Consider the following 19542-nt stretch of genomic DNA (forward strand, 5'->3'; position numbering starts at 1 on the left):
GAAAATCCAATCAATAGCCTATTCAATTCAACCTATTTATAACCCATCTTTCACAAAAAGAGGGCGAAATGCCCTTAAGCTGGAGCAATAAAAAAAAATTAAAAAAAAAACTATTAATAAATACAAATCAACACCAACAGAAAATCAAATAAATAATGCAGACCAAGGATAAGATACAATCAACATTGAAGAACGAAAATCATGTAGCCTTTTATTAATAACAGATATAGGCAAAACTAGGCGGAATTTATTCATTAAGTAACTATTTCTACTCCAAGGAAGGTAACTGAGAAGGAATTTAGCACAACGAAAAAATACTCTACAAACAGATAGTTTCTAAGGTTCACTAAATAACTGCCAAAGAGGAAAAAGAGGAAGGAGATGATGTGCAACTAGGCTATTATACATTTTTGCGAGATTTAATTTATCTATGTGTTTAATATTAGACACAATTGAAGCATAAGCAATTCCCAGTTTTTCTTCAAATTTTCAAGGGATAATTTCACAGTTTCTTTCGTATTTTTTCCAACAGGTATTCCAAGGTAAACTAATTTTTGAGAAAAAGGGACTTAGGAATTAGCTAAAGATAAAAAAGTAGGGCCATCTGTCTCTTTAAAACTGAAAGCTACAGCAGCAGTTTTTTCTACATTGAAAGAAAGCCCAATATCTTTATATCAAACAGTTCGTGGTAACGAACTGTAGTAAGGAGCGACCCGGCTCAATAGTAACCGAAACTCTAAAAAATGGAATTTTGATACCAATAGTTACATCAAAAGAATCGCATTTCAATGCTGATTTTAAATATATAAGTTTCATCAAGATCAGTTATACCCATCAAAAGTTACGAGCCTGAAAAAATTTGCCTCATTTCAGAAAATAGGGGGAAACACCCCCTAAAAATCATACAATCTTGACGCCACACCATCTTAATCACACCACCAGATTCAGCGTATCAGAGAACCTTTTTGTAGAAGTTTCAAGCTCCTATCTACAAAAATGTGGAATTTCGCATTTTTTTTGCCAGAAGACAGGTCACGGATGCGTGTTTATTTGTTTTTTTGTTGTTGTTTTTTTCCCCAGGGGTGATCGTATCGACTGAGCGGTCCTAGAATGTCGCAAGCGGGCTCATTTTAACGGAAATTAAAAGTTCTAGTGCCCTTTTTAAGTGACAAAAAAATTGGAGGGCACCTAGGCCCCCTCCCACGCTCATTTTTTCCCAAAAGTCACCTCTGAGGTAGCCATTTTATTCACCATTGTCGAAAAACCTAATAACTATGTCTTTAGGGACGACTTACTCCCCCGCAGTCCCCGTGGGAGGGGCTGCAAGTTACAAACTTTGACCTGTGTTTACATATAGTAATGGTTACTGGAAAGTGTACAGACGTTTTCAGGGGGATTTTTTTGTTTAGGGGGGAGATTTGAGGGGGGGGGGGTTACGTGGGAGGATATTTCCATGGAGAAACTTGTCATGGGGGAAGAGAAGTTCAATGCAGGGGGCGCAGGGTTTTCTAGCATTATTTGAAAAAAACAATGAAAATAAATATGAATAGTTTTTTTCTACTGAAAGTAAGGAGCAGCATTAAAACTTAAAACGAACAAAAATAATTACACATATGAGGGGTTTACCTCCTCGTTATGCCTCACTCTTTACGCTAAAGTATTTTCAGTAATTTCAACTATTTATTCTACGACCTTTGTGATTCAGAGGTCATTCTTAAGGAATTGGGACAAAATTTAAGTTTCAGGGTAAAGAACGAAGTATCGACGAGGATTGAGCCCCCTCATACACGCAATAAAAATCATAGAATATAAAAGTTCGTTACGTAAATTAATTCGTAAAGTTACTTATATTTTTCACCAATGAAAACGTTTGTAAAAAATTAAAAGTTCTAGTTGCTTTTTTAAGCAATCAAAAAATTGGAGGGCAACTAGGCCTCTTCCCTCGCCCCTTTTTTCTCAAAATCTTCCGATTAATTGCAATTAATTAATATGCAAATTTCGTCTTAATTATTTATGTGCGGAGAGCCAAGATCAAAACATGTATTAATTCAAAAACGTCCAAAAATTAAATAAAATAAAAAAGTTTTTTTAAATGAAAGTAAGGAGCAACATTAAAACTTAAAAGGAACAGAAATTATTAAGTATATGAAAGGGGCTCTTCCTCCTCAACGCCCCGCTTTTTACGCTAAAGTTTCTTAGGCTACTGTTTTAAAAATAGAGTTAAGAGAAACAGTCAAACTTTAGCGTAAAGAGCGGGGCGTTGAGGAGGAAAAGCCCCTTTCATATACTTAGTAATTTCTGTTCGTTTTAAGTTTTAATGTTCCTCCTTACTTTCATTTAAAAAAAACTTGTTTTTTTTATTTAATTCATTATAAAGCTGATGAAATGCTTTTTACATCCACTAAAAGTACGACTTACATTCAAAACGTCATCTGCAAAAGTCATCAATGACAAATTAAATCAACAGTAAATACAACCGAAATTAACAGAATTTTGGGCAGGTAAAACAGAGTTATTAAGTAAAGACGGTAGGATAAGGTAAACTTGAGAGACACCTTTCAAAATATTAACAAGAGCTAAGAGCTCATATAGGACTCGTGACGATGTCGGAAGAGCCAAGAGCTCATATGGTATGAGCTCATTCTAAGAATCAATAGATTGCTTTAAAAGGAAAATCACAAGCTTAATGCCGGTCGGGATTTAAAATAAGAGCTCTGAGTCACGAGGTCCCTCTAAGTACCAAAATTCATTAAGATCCAATCACCCATTCGTAAGTTAAAAATACCTCAATTTTTCTAATTTTTCCTCTCCCTACAGCCCCCCAGATGGTCGAATCAGGGAAAAAGACTTTATCAAGTCAATTTGTGCAGCTCCCTGACATGCCTACCAATTTTCATCGTCCTAGCCCGTCCAGAAGCACCAAACTCGCCAAAACACTGAACCCCACCCCCTTACTCCCCCAAAGGGAGCGGATCCAGTCCGGTTACGTCAATCGCGTATCTACGACATTTCTAAGCGTTTTCCAAGATTTTCGGTTTCCCCCTCCAAATTCCTCCAATGTCAACAGATCTGGTCGGGATTTGAAATAAGAGCTCTAAGACATGAGTTCATTCTAAATATCAAATTTCATTAAGATCTGGTCACCCGTTCTAAAGTAAAAATACCTCAATTTTTCCAAATTACCAACCCCCAGCTCCGCTAAAGAGAACGGATCCGTTCAAAATTATGTCAATCACACATATATATATACATAACTTGTGCTTATTCTTCCCATCAAGTTTTCATCCTGATCTCTCCACTCTAAGCGTTTTCCAAGATTTCTGGTTTCCCCCTCCAGCTCCCCCAATGTCACCAGATCTGGTCGGGATATAAAAGGAGAGTTCTAAAGCACAAGATCGTTCTAAAGATCAAATTTCATTTAAATCTAATCACCCGTCTGTAAGTTACAAATATCTAATTTTTTTCTAATTTCTCCGAATTACCCCCCCCCAACTCCACCAAAGAGAGCGGATCCGGTCCGGTTATTTCCGTCACATATCTTCGACTTCTGCTTATTCTTCCCACCAAGTTTCATCCCGATCTCTCCACTTTAAGCGTTTTCCAAGATTTCCGGTCCCCTCCCCCCAATGACACTGGATTCAATCCAAATTTAAAATAAGAGATCTGAATTACGAGGTCCTTCTAAATATGAAATTTCATTAAGACCCGATAACTCCTTTGTAAGTTAAAAATACCTCATTTTTTCTAAATTTTTAGAATTAACCTCCCCTCCAACTCCCCCAAAGAGAGCGGATCCGTTTTGGTTATGTCAATCACGTATCTAAGAATTGTGTTTATTTTTCCCACCAAGTTTCATCCCCTTCCCTCCACTTTAAGCGTTTTCCAAGATTTTAGGTTCCCCCTCCCACTCCCACAATGTCACCGGATCCGGTCGGGATTTAAGACAAGAGCTCTGAGACACGACATCTTTCCATATATCGAATTTTATAAAGATCCAATCACTCCTTTGTAAGTTAAAAATACTTCATTTTTTGTAATTTTTCAGAATTAACCCCCCCCCCCAACTCCCCCAAAGATAACGGATCCGTTCCGTTTATGTTAATCACGTATCGTCTTACGTGACCATACGTGGGTCTTGTGAATATTTTTCACACCAAGTTTCATCCCGATCCCTCCACTCTGAGCGTTTTCCAAGATTTTAGGTTCCCACAACTCCCTGCAATGTCACCGGATCCAGTCGGGATTTAAAATAAGAGCTCTGAAACGCGATATCTTTCCAAAAATCAAATTTCATTAAGATCCGATCACTCCTTTGTAAGTTAAAAATGCCTCATTTTTTTCTAATTTTTCAGAATTAACCCCCCCCCCCCAAAAAAAAAGAGCGGATCCGTTCCGGTTATGTCAATCATGTATCTAGGACTTGTGATTATTTCTCCCACCAAGTTTCATCCTGATCCCTGCACTCTAAGCGTTTTCCGATATTTTAGGTCCCCCCCCCAATCTCCGCAATGTCACCAGATCCGGTCGGGATTTAAAATAAAAGATCTGAGAGACGATATCCTTCCAAACATCAAATTTCATTAAGATCCAACCACCCGTTTGTAAGTTAAAAATACCTCAATTTTTCTAATTTTTCCAATTTAACTGTCCCCCCCAGATGGTCGAATCATTGAAACGACAATTTCTGATTTAATCTGGTCTGGTTCATGATACGTCTGACAAATTTCATTGTCCTAGCTTACCTGGAAATGCATGAAGTAGCAAAACCAGGACATACAGACCAACAGACTAACTGACAGAATTTACAATTGCTAGATGTCACTTGGTCAATACCAAGTACCATAAAAAGGGAAGATCCCCTCTTTAACTTCACCTTAAGGTGAGGATACACATACAAAAAGCATTTTACAATGCGAAAAGTGATCCCTCTTTTACATCCTTCAAGTAAAACTTGGGAAAAAATGCAAGAGTTGAAAGCTTGAGCAACATCTAAAGCACAAAGGATAATATAGGATCTACTTCTTTCAGTAAGAAGATTCATTAAAACAAAAAGGGAATGCTCCTGGCTAATAAAATGGACTAAATAATTTGGACTATATATTTCTCCATTACTTGAAGGGGGTATAAGTTTAGTGGTCAACAAGTAGGAATAATATAAATAAGTATTTTAGGATTTTTTTTTAACTAGTCTCTAGATATAGTGTTTCCTTATGGAAGCTGGAGTACTAAATTGATAGCTAAAACAGGCCAAACAGCTCTAGAATCAGTAAAGAGGATTAACAACGTCTGTTATTCTTCTTAGCTATTCTATCTTAAGATGCTAGAAATTCATGGTTAGAGCTATATATGGGACCATCAGGGAGAGGCAAGTGGTACTCTTTTCTTGCAAAAAAAAAATAGCATCCATGAACTCTAAGAACAAGCCATGGATTATCCAAGATAATGGAGTCTAATCAAACTGGGGAATGAATTATATTCTCAATGATTGATATTGGGACCCAGGCATAATACTGTTGGACAGCAGCCTTAAACATTTCTAAGAAATATAGAGCTTATGCAGACACTATTTGTAGAAATAGTTAAGGTTTTTGTCAGTTTTGACCACATAGTAGTCGAAGAAGCTAAGGTTATGGGCTCCTGTCCATTTGTTGTATATACTTGTATTCCTTTTTAATAGATTTAACTGTGTCCAACTCCCTGATCATGAGATATTGAATTTTTACACATTTTTGTGGATTGCCACAAGAGACTGGCAATCCAACATTCATTTATTATTGTCTTTAACTGTAGGGGAGACCGGGGCGCCTTCGGTCACGGGGTGCCTCCAGTCACCCCCAATAACTCATTTTGAGTTTACGTATTTTTATGCTAGATGGCACTGGGGAGGTTGTTTATACAAGGCGGATGTCCGAAGAAAATTTCCCTCAATTAGCTTCAGCCAGTTTAGCTGGAGAGAGTTTCGTACCATCTTTTTTTGCGAAAAGTATGTTTCTCTACTTCTGTTTGAACCTAGCCTTCCCCTTCTGTTTGGCATGGATTTCGATGATTAAATTTGTATACACATAGAAATGATAGGACTAGAAGATAGTGGTATTTCTAAGGAGAAATCTTTCTCTGTTTTCGGGTCAGAAAATAAAGTTTGACAAAATGGCGGCTGGGGCACCTTCGGTCAGTCCACGACGGGGCACCTTCGGTCGCTGACCGGAGGCACCCCAACCTGATGAATAACGTAACCTTACCAGTTTTAAGTTAAAGATAGGTCTCTCTACAATTCAATTGTGGTTAACATTGATGCTCCCAGCATAGAACTAAAGTAAGGTGTACCAAAAGAGTTTGTTACTTTCAGAACGAGAGAAGGGCAGTGATGCCCTTTTGAACATAGAAGTTTCAATCAAATTTTTTCAAAGTTTCAAAATTTCAATAGGTTTCCTAAAAGCCCCTTTTCCACCCAAAGCCACCTGATCAAAATTTTGAGATAGTCATTTAAGCATAGTTGAAAGGTCATATAACTATGCTTCTGAAAATGTCAAACCAAAAAACAAACCCAACCTCCACCGCGCAGTCGTTGGAGAAAGGACAGTAAGTTAAGCAATTAGCCCATTATTTATGTATAGTACTTTTATCAGGAAAGGGGAGCAGGTTTCGCCCATGGTGTCCAAAAATGCCAAGGGCATTCAAGTGAAGCTTTAGGGAATGTTGAGGGAAGTGTTGAATTAAATCAAAACAAAATACATTTTGTATATTTTCTCATTTTTAACTTTAATAAATCCAAAATTATTAAGACCTTCAAAGACGAATATCAGTAATTTTTATTAAACTGTCAATACCCATTCATTAGTCTGTTTTCAGTAATTTTGGCTATGATTGTATTTTTTTCAATGACTGGAGAAGTAACGATTGTTTTCAGTAGATCGCAAATTATGTTCTGGTCTTTAGAAGGCACGGCGGGGGGAGGGGTGTGTGCCTTACTCATCTTAGTTTTTGCGGGTTTTGAGTTTGACTTGAACAGTTTTACACCGGAAAAATTATTTGACTTTATTAATGTTCATCTTCGGTTTAATGTAGTTCTTTACTTTTCCTGGGAAAACTCCTTTTTGTGAAATTTTTTTTTAATCAATTAAACTAATGAATAATATTTTCTATATTAACTTAATACCAGTGTTTAATAGGTTCACTATTAAACATACGCAAACTTTTACTGTAGGTCATTTTTACCCTGCCAAATTCGGTAAGTCTTAATTTCAAAGTTTCTTCCAGATCATTGGTTATGGTTCGGAACAGAGTTCCAAAACGCCCGAAGGGTGTGTCAGATGAGGCTATGAACATTGCTGTTTCCAAAGTTTTGATGGACAAAGCTTCAATTCGTAGTACTGCAACAGCTTTCGGAATACCGAAATCAACCATTATCGACAACGTTCGCCGAGCAAAAGCACTACGCGAGCAAGAGCAAGGGGGCATACCAGTGCCTATTCAAGCTGGGGTCTCTAATTCTGGAACCTCTAGTGGTGGCACATTCAATAGTGCTTTTCTTCCGACAAGAAAAGAGAGACTGTCAACTGCAAAAGTTTTCACGGCCAATGAAGAGGGCCAGCTTGCTGTTTATTTGAAACATTGTTCGAAAGTCCATTATGGTATGACCCTGATGCAAACACGAAAGTTTGCATATGATTATGCAAAAAGACTAGATAAGAAAGTTCCTCACAACTGGGAAGAAGCACAGATGGCTGGGCCAGACTGGATGAAGGGCTTTATGATAAGGCAAGGTGATTTGTCTCTCAGAAAGCCAGAGAACACTAGCTTAGCTCGCAGCTCGAGCTTCAATCGTGCTAATGTTGACAGATTCCTTGACAACTTGGAGACTGTCCTGCACAAATACAAATTCACAGGAGAAAGCATTTGGAGCTGTGACGAAACGGGGGTCACAACTGTACTTGACAGCCCCAAGGTGATAGCACAAACCGGTACCAAGCAGGTTGGTCAGGTTACCACAGCTGAAAGGGGTGAACTTGTTACTGTTTGTTGCTTTGTCAATGCTATTGGTGGAACCGTGCCACCAGTCTTCGTATTCCCCAGAGCAAAGTTCAAGGATCATATGATGTTTGGGGCCCCTGCAGGAAGTCTCGGCCTAGCCCAAACAACTGGTTGGATGATTGCAACATTGTTTAACGAGGCGATACAGCATTTCAAGAAACAAGTTCGATGTTCCAAGGACAGCCCGGTCCTCTTATTGCTCGATAACCATGAGAGCCACATCGGTCTTGACGTTATCATGTACGCCCGTGCAAATGGCATTGTTTTACTATCCTTCCCACCCCACTGCAGTCATCGTCTTCAGCATCTAGATATTACTATCTATGGACCACTGAAGTCTGCTTTGAAAAGAGTATTTCATGATTGTATGACTTCAAATCCGTTTCAGAGGATCCAGATCACCCATATTGCCCAGCTTGTAGGAAATGCTTATCCAAATGCACTGACCATGAACAATATCATTTCTGGGTTTTCGAAGCCTGGCATTTGGCCCTTCAACCGCAATGCTTTTTCTGATGAGGATTTTTATGCTGCGTCTGTCAGCGACCGTCCTAAGGCAGAGCCGTGCCCATCAGCAACAGAGAGAAACCCACCAGTATCGGATCTACTGGATCCTTGCCCGTCACCGTCAACTGCACTGGCAACACCAGCTGCAGAGATTCGTTACTCTAATGCTTTGACCCCCGAAGATGTCCGACCGTATCCAAAGGCATTGCTAAGGAAACAGAGCAATAGGGGCGGAAGGAAAAAGGGTGCATTGAGAGTTTTGACAGACACACCAGAGAAAGGTAAAATTGAAACTGCTATGATGGCTAAGAAAGCAAAGCAAGATGAGAAATATTCAAAAGCAAAAGCAAGATTGCTGAAAAAAATATGAAGAAGCCAACAAGTCAAACGAAAAGCAAGGGTCAGAAGAGGAAGCAGCAAATGTCTTTGTGTGATCAGTCGACTGATGAAGAATCTGTTGTTTCAGTTCATCTGGATGATGACACGGATGATAGTCTACATATCGGTGATGATGAGCTAACTGAGCCACTTGCACTGGGGACCCTTAGTATTGGCGACTATGTGTTGGTGGAGTTCGAAGGCAAGAAAAGTTCACTGCACTACGTTGGATTCGTCAAAGAAAAAGATAACAGTGAAGTTTTTGTAAGTTTCCTTTGCAGAAAGGACAGTGATTCTAGCAAGTTTTTTTTCCCACAAGTAGTGGATGAAAGCTATGTCAATTTGGCGGATGTTAAGATGAAATTGCCCATTCCTAGAAGAAGTGGGGGTACGGCACGTGTCGCAGAGATGATTGAGTTCAGCGACGTCGATTTTCCACTTTTTCCCAGTCTCCGCTGAAAAGTGAAGTCGCTGAACTCAACCATCTCTGCCTCTGTATCAAAAGTGATGTCGAAAATTTCCTTCCGACAGTAATAAATGATGTGATTTTGTTACTTTGGCTTATTTTTACAAACAATAAACGAAGACATAAGTAAGCTTTGTATATTTAGCCATCTAAAGACAGGATAACGGAGGTAATTCGTATAATTGCAAGGCTGACCGAAGGTGCCCCAAGCCCGACTGAAGGTGCCCCGGGTTGGGGGCACCTCCGGTCAAAATGGAGCTTCAGCGGGATCACCTTTTTCTTACAATCCGGTTGAGTTCTAAGAAAACTACAAAATAGATTTGGTAGATCAAACGTTGCTCTTCCCTGCGTTCAGCAAGATTTTTCAAAATAACGAACGTAAAATTCTTGGTGGCTGGTAATCGAAAAAGTGACCGAAGGCGCCCTGGTCTCCCCTATTTTAACTACAATCCATGAATGTTTCTGTTTGTTCAAAGTTCAAGACTGCTTTACAAGTTGAAAGTTGTAAGCATTCTACCTTTAATCAGAGTCTGCCTTCAATTCTTTTCCTCACAAGTTATCAACAATTAGAACAAACTCTTTGTAAACACAGTTACTGCTGAATCTGTTGACATTTTCAAATAAAGGCTGGATACTGAGTGATTCTTGAGGGGGGTGAAGTCTGTATACTGGTATTGCAGTTATGTTAACCTTCTTTACAATACATGCCCAGCTTACAATCCAGGACTGACAAAATACAAATCAGATACACTTGAGATGGTACAAGAAAGAGTTGTAATAATTAAACTTGGACACTACTACTCAACACAAGATGAATCACTAAAAAATGAATGTGAAACCCCTTGATAGCTCTGGACATGAGTCGACAAATCTTTTTGGACTAAATTGTTTGACCTATCTAATTCATCATGATTTACAACCTAACCTTGAGAACCCTGCCACTGAAAAACCAAACAATAGACTCTAACAAACCTAATTGAATGTCAAAATTATTTATTTACTCTGGTTCTAGTACCAAGAGTTATTATAAATCACTTGTCCATTATTTTACTCAGTACTTTAATTATGAAGCTTTAGCAAGTATTTGATTTTTGGTGTAGTTAATTAAATAGATCTGTATGATATTTGCCTGCGTTACAGTTTTGGTTTGATTGTATACATGACACATCTATGCTAGCACTTGCTATTTTGGTTAATTAAACATCTTTAATGTTATCTTTACTTTTATTAACATATTTCCTCCAGAAGTTGCAAACCACTAAATACTTATATTTTACAGTTTGATTACCTTCTTTCTATTCTCCTCAGCCTCAAGCCTTGCTAGTGTTACTTTAGATGAGCCCATTGCCAACAATGTTAGCCTATCTAAATTCTATCTCAAATCATTGGGCTGGATTACCCACATTAGACAACACAGACAAATTTTCAATATATTTACTATTATTATTACTAGTAAACCCTAATGTTGCAAACCCAATAGGCTAGAAGTGGGTTTAGTAATACTGCTATATTACCACTCAAGAAAGAAACACTACAAGATTCCAAATTGTATGTAGGACTATGCAACAAAAGTTATACATACTAATGTGAAGGTCTAGATTAAGGGCTACTGAGAAGGGTAAACGTTAAGAAAATAATCCTTACTTCATAATATGCAGAGTAATTATACATCTAGTTAATATATTTTGTCGGTAATTCCACTTTACTTACCACCCCCTCTTATCTGCAAATATATAGCCCAAAAAACGTCCTGTAGAGTTGCTGGTCACTGATGATGAGCAGCCATTGACTCATTTGCATCCCACTGTGTCTTCCATGGTTTAATAGACCAACTCTTGAAAACAGCAATCATAAAAGGATCAACAGAGGTAGTAATGACATCAGGAGGATTGTAAGAGCTGCTTAACTGTTGAAGCAAGAATTTTTTTTTCATAACATGTTTCCTTCTCAATAGCCTCTGATCTAGACTTTTATCAAAATTGAATTTGCTTTTAAATCAATTTGAAGAAAAGAGTGAATCCATTACATTGGCCTAGGTTTATATAGTCTCAAAAATTTCATAAAACTGGAGGCCCTCTCCATCCCATTGTATCAAATTTCTCATCACCTGTTGCCAAATTAGGAAAGCAGTTGTCAGTGGCATTGTGTCCTCTCTTAGGAAGTCAAAAATCATATTTTACATTGGAGGAGAATTCTCTGTAGTTCTGATGTGGTTTCCATTTATTCAAATTGTAATGTGAAAAAGTGCAAAGATATATTAAGCATTAAATTACTAAAGTACTTTGAGTTGGTACAAGATGTTACCATGGCTAGTTTGGATATTGATGTCATTATGAAGTTGGTCATCCTTATAAATGAATGTTCTCTTTATTTTGGTTTTAGAGGTGAATTTTACAAATGGGTGTTTAGTTTGGCTATGGGGGTATCCCTTTCTCCTTTGTTTGCCAATCTTTTCACGGACTTTATTTAAACCTCTGCTAAACACAGTTTAGATTCCTTGGACCTTTTTCATAAACATTTAAATAGTTTTGATAAAAACACAAAATTTACAGTGGAGTTTGAAGAAAATGACAAACTACCTTTTCTTAATAACTTATTAATTAAAAGTGATTACTATTTACTGTTCTCAATATATAGAAAGCCTACATACAGTGATATGTATTTGAATTTTCATTTGTGCCACCCTATTTCAGTGAAACAAGGGGTTGTAATTTCACTGGTGGATAGGGATTTCAGAGCCTTATGCACATATTTTGGGGGAGATGCTTAAATAAATTTTGTGTAAACACAATATTGATACATGTTTCCAATTGGTAGTTTCCTTAATTCTGGGAAGGATTTACCCTGAGGAGATTTAGTAAGTTGGGTGTATTAAATTCTTTGTTCTTGTGGAAAGTTTTATATTGGTAGAACACAACAACAATTTCTTGAAAGATTTATTGAGCATCATAACTCAATAAAAAAAAGAACAATTAAGCAAGTCTCCTGAAACTTTTGTTTCAGCTGAATACATACTTTCATCTTGAACATTGTGTATAATTTGATGAGGCCATAGCTATTTCTAATAAAAGTGGTTTTTCTCACTGTGCAAGGGAGGCTACAGAAATTGAGAAACATATGTTAGCTAATCTTTCAATAAATAGAGACACAGGAATTTTATTTTAACCCAATCTATGATTGTCTTTTGAAAATGAACCAAAAGTCAATTAGGGAATTAAGATTTTACATAATCACCAGAGGACTGGATTAGCAACTGGACCAAAAAGAGTTGATTCAATAATAGCTAACAAGAGGATTATTTCACAACAGAATAATTAACTTAGTTACAATTTTTTTAATTTTTTCCTCAGTTGCTTTGATGTTCTTATTGAAGTAACTCTAATAACTATTTTTCCCTATGTGGATCATTTTGTGACAATTGTATTGATTAATATTCATGGTGGTTTTATTTGTTTGTAGTTCAGCTTCTTTTTTTATATCTTTGTTTCCCTTGTGGTGAGCATGCCTAGTTTGCATACAGACAAAATATCTGCTTTGTGTTAGTCTTTCATCTTTTCTCTCTTCTGGCCACAGTTTTGTTTGTTTTCTTTTCATTGAGTTTTACCTCTCTTTGTTGTTTTTTTAGTCTCAGTTAGGCCTGCCATGCAAAAAGTGGGATAGCATAGTAGCAATGCTACTTGGCAGTTTTCATGGCCTTGTAAAAATTTGTTGTCAGGTTTTGTCTTGAAAGTACTAGTGCTTCCTCTATCTCTGAATTTTTGGAGATTTCTCCAAAAATCTGTCTTCTAAAAAAGAATCAGTCACCCAAAAATCCCTTTTGTTCAGGGTTGCCACCCCCTAGTGATTTACCACTAGTGACAATCCACCCCTTGTAACTTTCACTGAACTTTTTTGCTTTCTTCCAAAGTTTTTGTCTTAATTATTCACTACAAATCAAATACCCAACATAGATCATTGAATTACTGACCTTTCTTCCTATGCTAGTAAAAGAATGATTTTTATTAGACTATGCCATTGAATTAAACAGTCTGTTGTGGCTGTTGGTTTAGAATTTCATTTGAACATGTTTATAATCAGTGTAATTCTGAGCATCAATGCAAAGAGGGTTGTTCTGTTTAATTTTCAGAGGTCTGAAAATATAAGGGAGTTAGATTGAAAAATTTTCCTGAAATGAAAAAGGAAAAGCATGCTACCTATGCAGAGAGGGGGGAGGGGATTCATGATAAATTTGGAGATGTTTTCATTATTGAGCTATAAATTAGATGAACATGTAATTTGTGACCTTTTTTCAAAATGTAACCATTGTTTTTACTTGAAAATTAAATTGACCCTTTTAGATGATACCTTTTTCTCTTATTTTCTACATTTTGTATGAGTCTTATTCTCTTTACTCTAGGTTTTGGGCATAATATATTAATCTCAAATACCTAATAATTGAATATGTCATAGATTACAAGGTATTTATGTTTTATGCCACCAACACTCAAGTTTACACTGTGTAAAAATTGAGAACAAACTGGTTTTATCTGTCTGTACTAAGAAGAATTTAGCTTAAGCTCAGTGGAAAACATGTGTTGGGTGACAGAATCCTTTGGAATTATATAATTTGGGCTATGTATTTGCACATTAAGGGATGCAGGTTAGGTTAGTTTAGGCTACCCCTCCCCCTAATGTGCAAATATATAGCCCAAATTTTTTTCTAAACTTTTATATTTTCATTATATTTAGGTATTTTTCTTTAGGATCAACCTAACTTCACTTCTTGAGTGTTGGCAGTATAATACATAAGGACTGATTAAAGGAATTGATCCTTTTACCAAGACTTGTCACCATTCAAAAATTTATTGAATTTTGCTTCTTGAACCTAGGGCATGGGAGATTAGTAGCCTAAAACAGCCACACTACAATGTAGTAGCAATTCTCTGTTTATTTTGGGGATTAGATTAGGGTAAAACTAATATCACAGCTTCATAATGCATGGAACTGCCAGGCTGCAAATTGATGTTATTCTCCCAGAAAATCAAATTTTGCTTTTTGTAATTTCAGTAGGCATGTAGTTGGGTATACATGATTTGGTAAAATTCTAGTGAAGTGACTTCTTACTATCTTGGAAAGGGGTTAGGTTAGGAAAATGGAACTTTTGGAGACAGGTCTAAAGGTTAAAGTATATCCTGGGAAGATATTTTAAAGTACCCACCTCTACTCCTTCTTCTTCTAGAGGGCCCTGAAAATTTTGAAAATGTATTTGCATAGCCTATTTTTAAAATGTTATAAAATGGGACTGAGCAAAGTTGTGAAGCTAAAAACAACTTTGTTGTACCTCAATTAAGCAGAAGATCTATTTTATAACACATGTATTTTTAAAGGTCATCAAAGGTCAGGGCCCTCTAGAGGGAGAAGGAGTGGAGATAGTTACTTCAAAACACCTTTCCAGGACATTCTTTAGCCTATAGATCCATGCCTGAAAGTTTCATTTTCCTAACATAACCCCTTTCCAAGATAGCAAGAAGTCAATTAACTAGAATTTTACCCATGATTTTTATAATACAAATAACAAGGGAATGTAAAACTCCATCCATAAAGTAGGCTAACAGTAGTGAGCTATCTATAGTATACTTTAGACTTTGAATACTATACTCCACTAGCAGTATTAGAGTAAATATAATACAGTACTTTCAATAAAATGGTACATATGAAGTTATTAAATATAATATTTATGGGAAGTGCCTGGCTTACCACTGAATGAGAGTACACTGTTAATTGTGATTCAAAAAACTATTTATATTTTTAACTGCTAGTCATATGTAGTTACATTGGTTACTTTTCTGCAAATTTTACATATGCTCAAAGCAAAGCTGTCTAAACACAAGTTGTGCTACTAAAATGTCAGCAGCTTTTGGAATTGCGCTACTGGCAGCTTTGGAACTTTTTGAATGTCTGTGGTGGGCTATAGATTACTAGTACACCTTAAGGAACAATATAGACTAAATAGGTATTTGGAATGTTATCTTTTCAGATTCTTATAGTGTTTCCTTGTGAAGAGTGGGGAATGCAGCAATATTAGGCTACAATAGATTTTAACAAGTTAAAAAAAAGTAGACTAGACTTGAACAAAAGTTAAGGAATAACATTTTTTCCCAGAAACTTAGAAGGTATTAAAATACATCTTATTAATATATATTAAAAGCAATATCGGCAATTCAGCACTTAATCATTACCTGGCATGGCCCATGTGGGCACTACAAATTCTTTACATATAACTTGGCGAAAATATTCGCACTTTTGTTGTGAGTATTAATCAAATAGGAATATTAGCTAATATAGATGGCAATAATTATTGTAAATTATTAAACAAAACTGAGATTTTCAACAAAAAACCTTAACCCAGTTGGGTGCCAGAATCTTCACCATCAAAAACTCTTAAAATTCTTACGCAAAGATAAACGATTCAGTATCTTGAAATTCAAAAACTTTACATTTAAAATTGATAGCAGGGATGTGTCCCGATTTTTCGCCAGGACTAGCGGGCTACTGGAAAGCCAGCTAAGGGTGAATACCGTCTTGTATAGCGAGTAACGACAAAGATTTACCAACAATAAAGTATGAGTTTGTGCTATTTCGTAACAAAAAAGGCTGGGCCAAACTGGGTCAAAATATCATCAAATGAAATTTTCAGATAGTCAATGAATTCTATGCTATTGAAAAGGTATGTATTTAAATTCATATTTTCGGGAGTAAAATGATAAAGTGGCACATCATATCTAAGATTTTCTCCACACTTTGCTATTTATTATGTCCCAAATGAATTAAATTAAGCAACAGATCACACGCAGACGCAAAACAACATAATTTGCGAACAAAAAGTGTTGAGAATTGAGATTAACCCCTGGCTAGGTACAATTCATTTTCAAACAATTTACACTTAATTTTAGATGCATCTGTTGATAAAAAGAAAAAAACTAATAAAGCGGCTAAAAATTATTTGATAAAAATTGTACTGGAAACTCATCTGGTGCCACTATCAGTCGAACAAAAGACTTTTTTTTAAAAAAAAGAAGAAACTTAGTGCAGTTGAGAGCCTGCGCAGAAATATAAAGCCTTTTTCTTTTTAAATAATAATAATTTTCCTAATTTCCTCTCCTATATATTCAAAAACCATGATTTTTTTTTCATTCGATCTGCTCCCTCCCAATTATGAGACAAAACAGGGTGTCCTTAGCAAACTACTTTTCATTTAGTTACCTTTTAATGAAACACGTTGAATTTACGCAACATTGGTAGTAAGTAATACTCTCTTGCCTTCAGGATTCAGGCATAGAAACGTATAATTTTTTTGGATTATCAGAAACCAAATGATCCTGATTGACAATTTAAAAATAATGCCTATTAAAATGAAATTTCCATACTTTAATTAAATAGCACACGTATACATACAGTATTGTTTACGCTCGGTAAGGCTTTGGAATGCAGCAAGAAAGAAAAAAACAATAAAAACACATACTTAAAAAAAAATGAAGAGGACAGATCGTCACCTTTTACTGACTACCCACCAAAAACCAGTCTCAAGTATAATGCCATGCATGATAAATAATGAAACAAGCACTTCTAACATGCCTCAATCAGATAAAAAAAAATCTATGAAAAAACATAAATGAAAGATAAACAAACGCAAAAATGTACCTAAAAGAATTAAATTAAATTATTAAGATACATAAAAAAATTTATACTTCTTTTCAAAGCACTAAACCAGTTACACTTCTCAGCAGACTGAGCCGTAGCGTTCTAGCCGCACAAGAAGTAGTTGGAGGATAAGAATATGATTTAACTGATGGGTTTAAATGAATTCGACTGTCAAAAAATTCCAAATATGGCAGGTAGAATGATAAAAAACAAGAGATGGACTAGTTCTGAGGGCAACAGGGACATGATCACAATTGTAGAAAAACAAAAGACCCCTATAAAAAATATAAAGCGACTTCAAGTCCAGTAACGAATTGTTCACTGAACTATTAGTTTCAAAAGGTTCTTTTCTGTGCCATATATTCTAGATAGACAGAGGGACTAGACAGAGACTAGAGAGTGGTATCAGAAGGGAAGAAGAAGTTAACATTCAGATAATAGGGTTGACATTCACTTTTATAATCAACCTGGGAAAAATATGCTCGAGCTCTCTCGATACACCAAAAAAACTCGATAACTTCATTTTAGTTAAACTAATGCGATGCATGAAGGAGATATCATCATCAAGAAAAATGCCTAGAAACCAGACTTACGGATCACGGGGTTTATTGAGAAAACCCGTCAATGAAAGCAACTTGAGTGTCCTCATCTCATGAAGATATTCGCTCGTGGGCATAGATATATTCCGGGTGATGCCAAACTCTACTTGAGATGGTGGGTGGGAACGGGGACCGACACGGTATCTATTCCAGACGAATAGAAATGAAATTTATCGCTAAAATTCTCTCTTTCACCATAATGAGATTATATAAAGTGCATATATTGGTGGATTAAGGAATCGAGAGCTTTTTGAGGTTCCTTCATATAGTGACAAGAGCCATATTAGAGTCAAGAGGTGAATGTAGAAAGTTTAAAAGAGTAGCACATGCATGAGCTGTTGAGTGCTTTGCTCGGAAACCAAGTTCAAAACCATAAAGAAAATATTTGATTCTAAAAAAAGGGAAATAATACGTATTTAAAAAATGTAGACAGTAGAGATGTCAACCAAATATCTGTTAGATCACTCTCGGTCAAACATTTGAATAAAATAATCACCTCAGTTTCCATAAGAGAACTGAGAAACTTGCGAGAATGAAATATTTACAAGAACTGACAAAGGAGAAATAATTGAAGGAAGAATCAATTTCACTTTCTTATAGGGTATACAATCAAGACCTACTTGCACTGAACCTTTAAGCAGGGGTGTTTTTTTTTGGGGGGGGGGGGGATTTCTCCCCCCCCCAATAATGTGGAGGAAAAATTTGATATATATCTCATGACTTATGACTATCTGGATACGGACACCTATTGCCCCCCCAATAAAAATCCTGGAGAGTCGCGCTTGGATTTAGTCAAACATTTCGTGGTAACGAGCTGTAGTAAAGAGCGACCCGTCTCAATAGTAACCGAAACTCTAAAAAATGGAATTTTGATACCAATAGTTACATCGAAAAAATTACATTTTAATGCTGATCTTAAATATATAACTTTCATCAAGATTAGTCTTACCTATCAAAAGTTATGAGCCTGAGAAAATTTGCCTTATTTTAGAAAATAGGGGAAAACACCCCCTCGAACAATCTTAACGAAAATCACACCATCAGATTCAGCGTATCAGAGAACCTTATTGTAGAAGTTGCAAGCTCCTATCTACAAAAATGTGGAATTTCGCATTTTTTGCCAGAAGACAAATCACGGATGCGTGTTTATTTATTTTTATTTTTATTTTATTTTTCCAGGGGTGATCGTATCAACCCAGTGGTCCTAGAATGTCGCGAGAGGGCTCATTCTAACTGAAATAAAAGTTTTAGTGCTCTTTTTAAGTGACCAATAATTGGAGGGCACCTAGGCTCCCTCCCATGCTCATTTTTCCCCCAAAGTCACCGGATCAAATTTATGAGATAGCCATTTTATTCACCATAGTCGAAAAACGTAATAACTATGTCTTCGGGAACGACTTACTCCCCCTCAGTCCCCGTGGGAGGGGTTGCAAATTACAAACTTTGACCTGTGTTTACATATAGTAATGGTTACTGGGAAGTGTACGGACGTTTTTAGGGGGATTTTTTTGGTTTGGGAGGGAGAGTTGAGGTGGGGGGGGTTACGTGGGAGGATCTTTCCATGGAAAAACTTCTCAATTGGGAAGAGACTTTCAATGAAGGGGACGCAGGATTTTTAGCATTAATTAAAAAAACAATGAAAAAATAAAAATGAAAAGTTTTTTCTACTGAAAGCGAGGAGCAGCATTAAAACTTAAAACAAGCAGAAATTGTTGCGCATATGAGGGGTTTACCTCCTCGTAATACCTTGCTCTTTATGCTAAAGTATTTTTAGTAATTTCAACTATTTATTCTACGGCTTTTGTGATTCAAGGGTCAAAGGGTCATTTAGGCGTGCAGTAATTTCAAATCAATTAGACAGAATGGATTACGTTGGACATA

At 36.4% G+C, this 19542-nt stretch overlaps 1 long non-coding RNA gene across 2 annotated transcripts in view; it reads right to left on the bottom strand.

Moving 5' to 3' along the window:
* The window catches only part of LOC136036077 (uncharacterized), a 33925-nt gene extending 18226 nt beyond the window's left edge, over positions 1 to 15699 (bottom strand). For both annotated transcript variants that reach the window (XR_010619629.1, XR_010619628.1), the window contains exon 1: positions 15601 to 15699. This is a non-coding gene — a long non-coding RNA (uncharacterized LOC136036077). The remainder of the gene's footprint in view (positions 1 to 15600) is intronic.
* Between the last annotated feature and the right edge of the window lie 3843 nt (positions 15700 to 19542).

The sequence above is a fragment of the Artemia franciscana genome, chromosome 15, assembly GCF_032884065.1.
Source record: "Artemia franciscana chromosome 15, ASM3288406v1, whole genome shotgun sequence".
Taxonomy (NCBI): Eukaryota; Metazoa; Arthropoda; class Branchiopoda; order Anostraca; family Artemiidae; genus Artemia; species Artemia franciscana.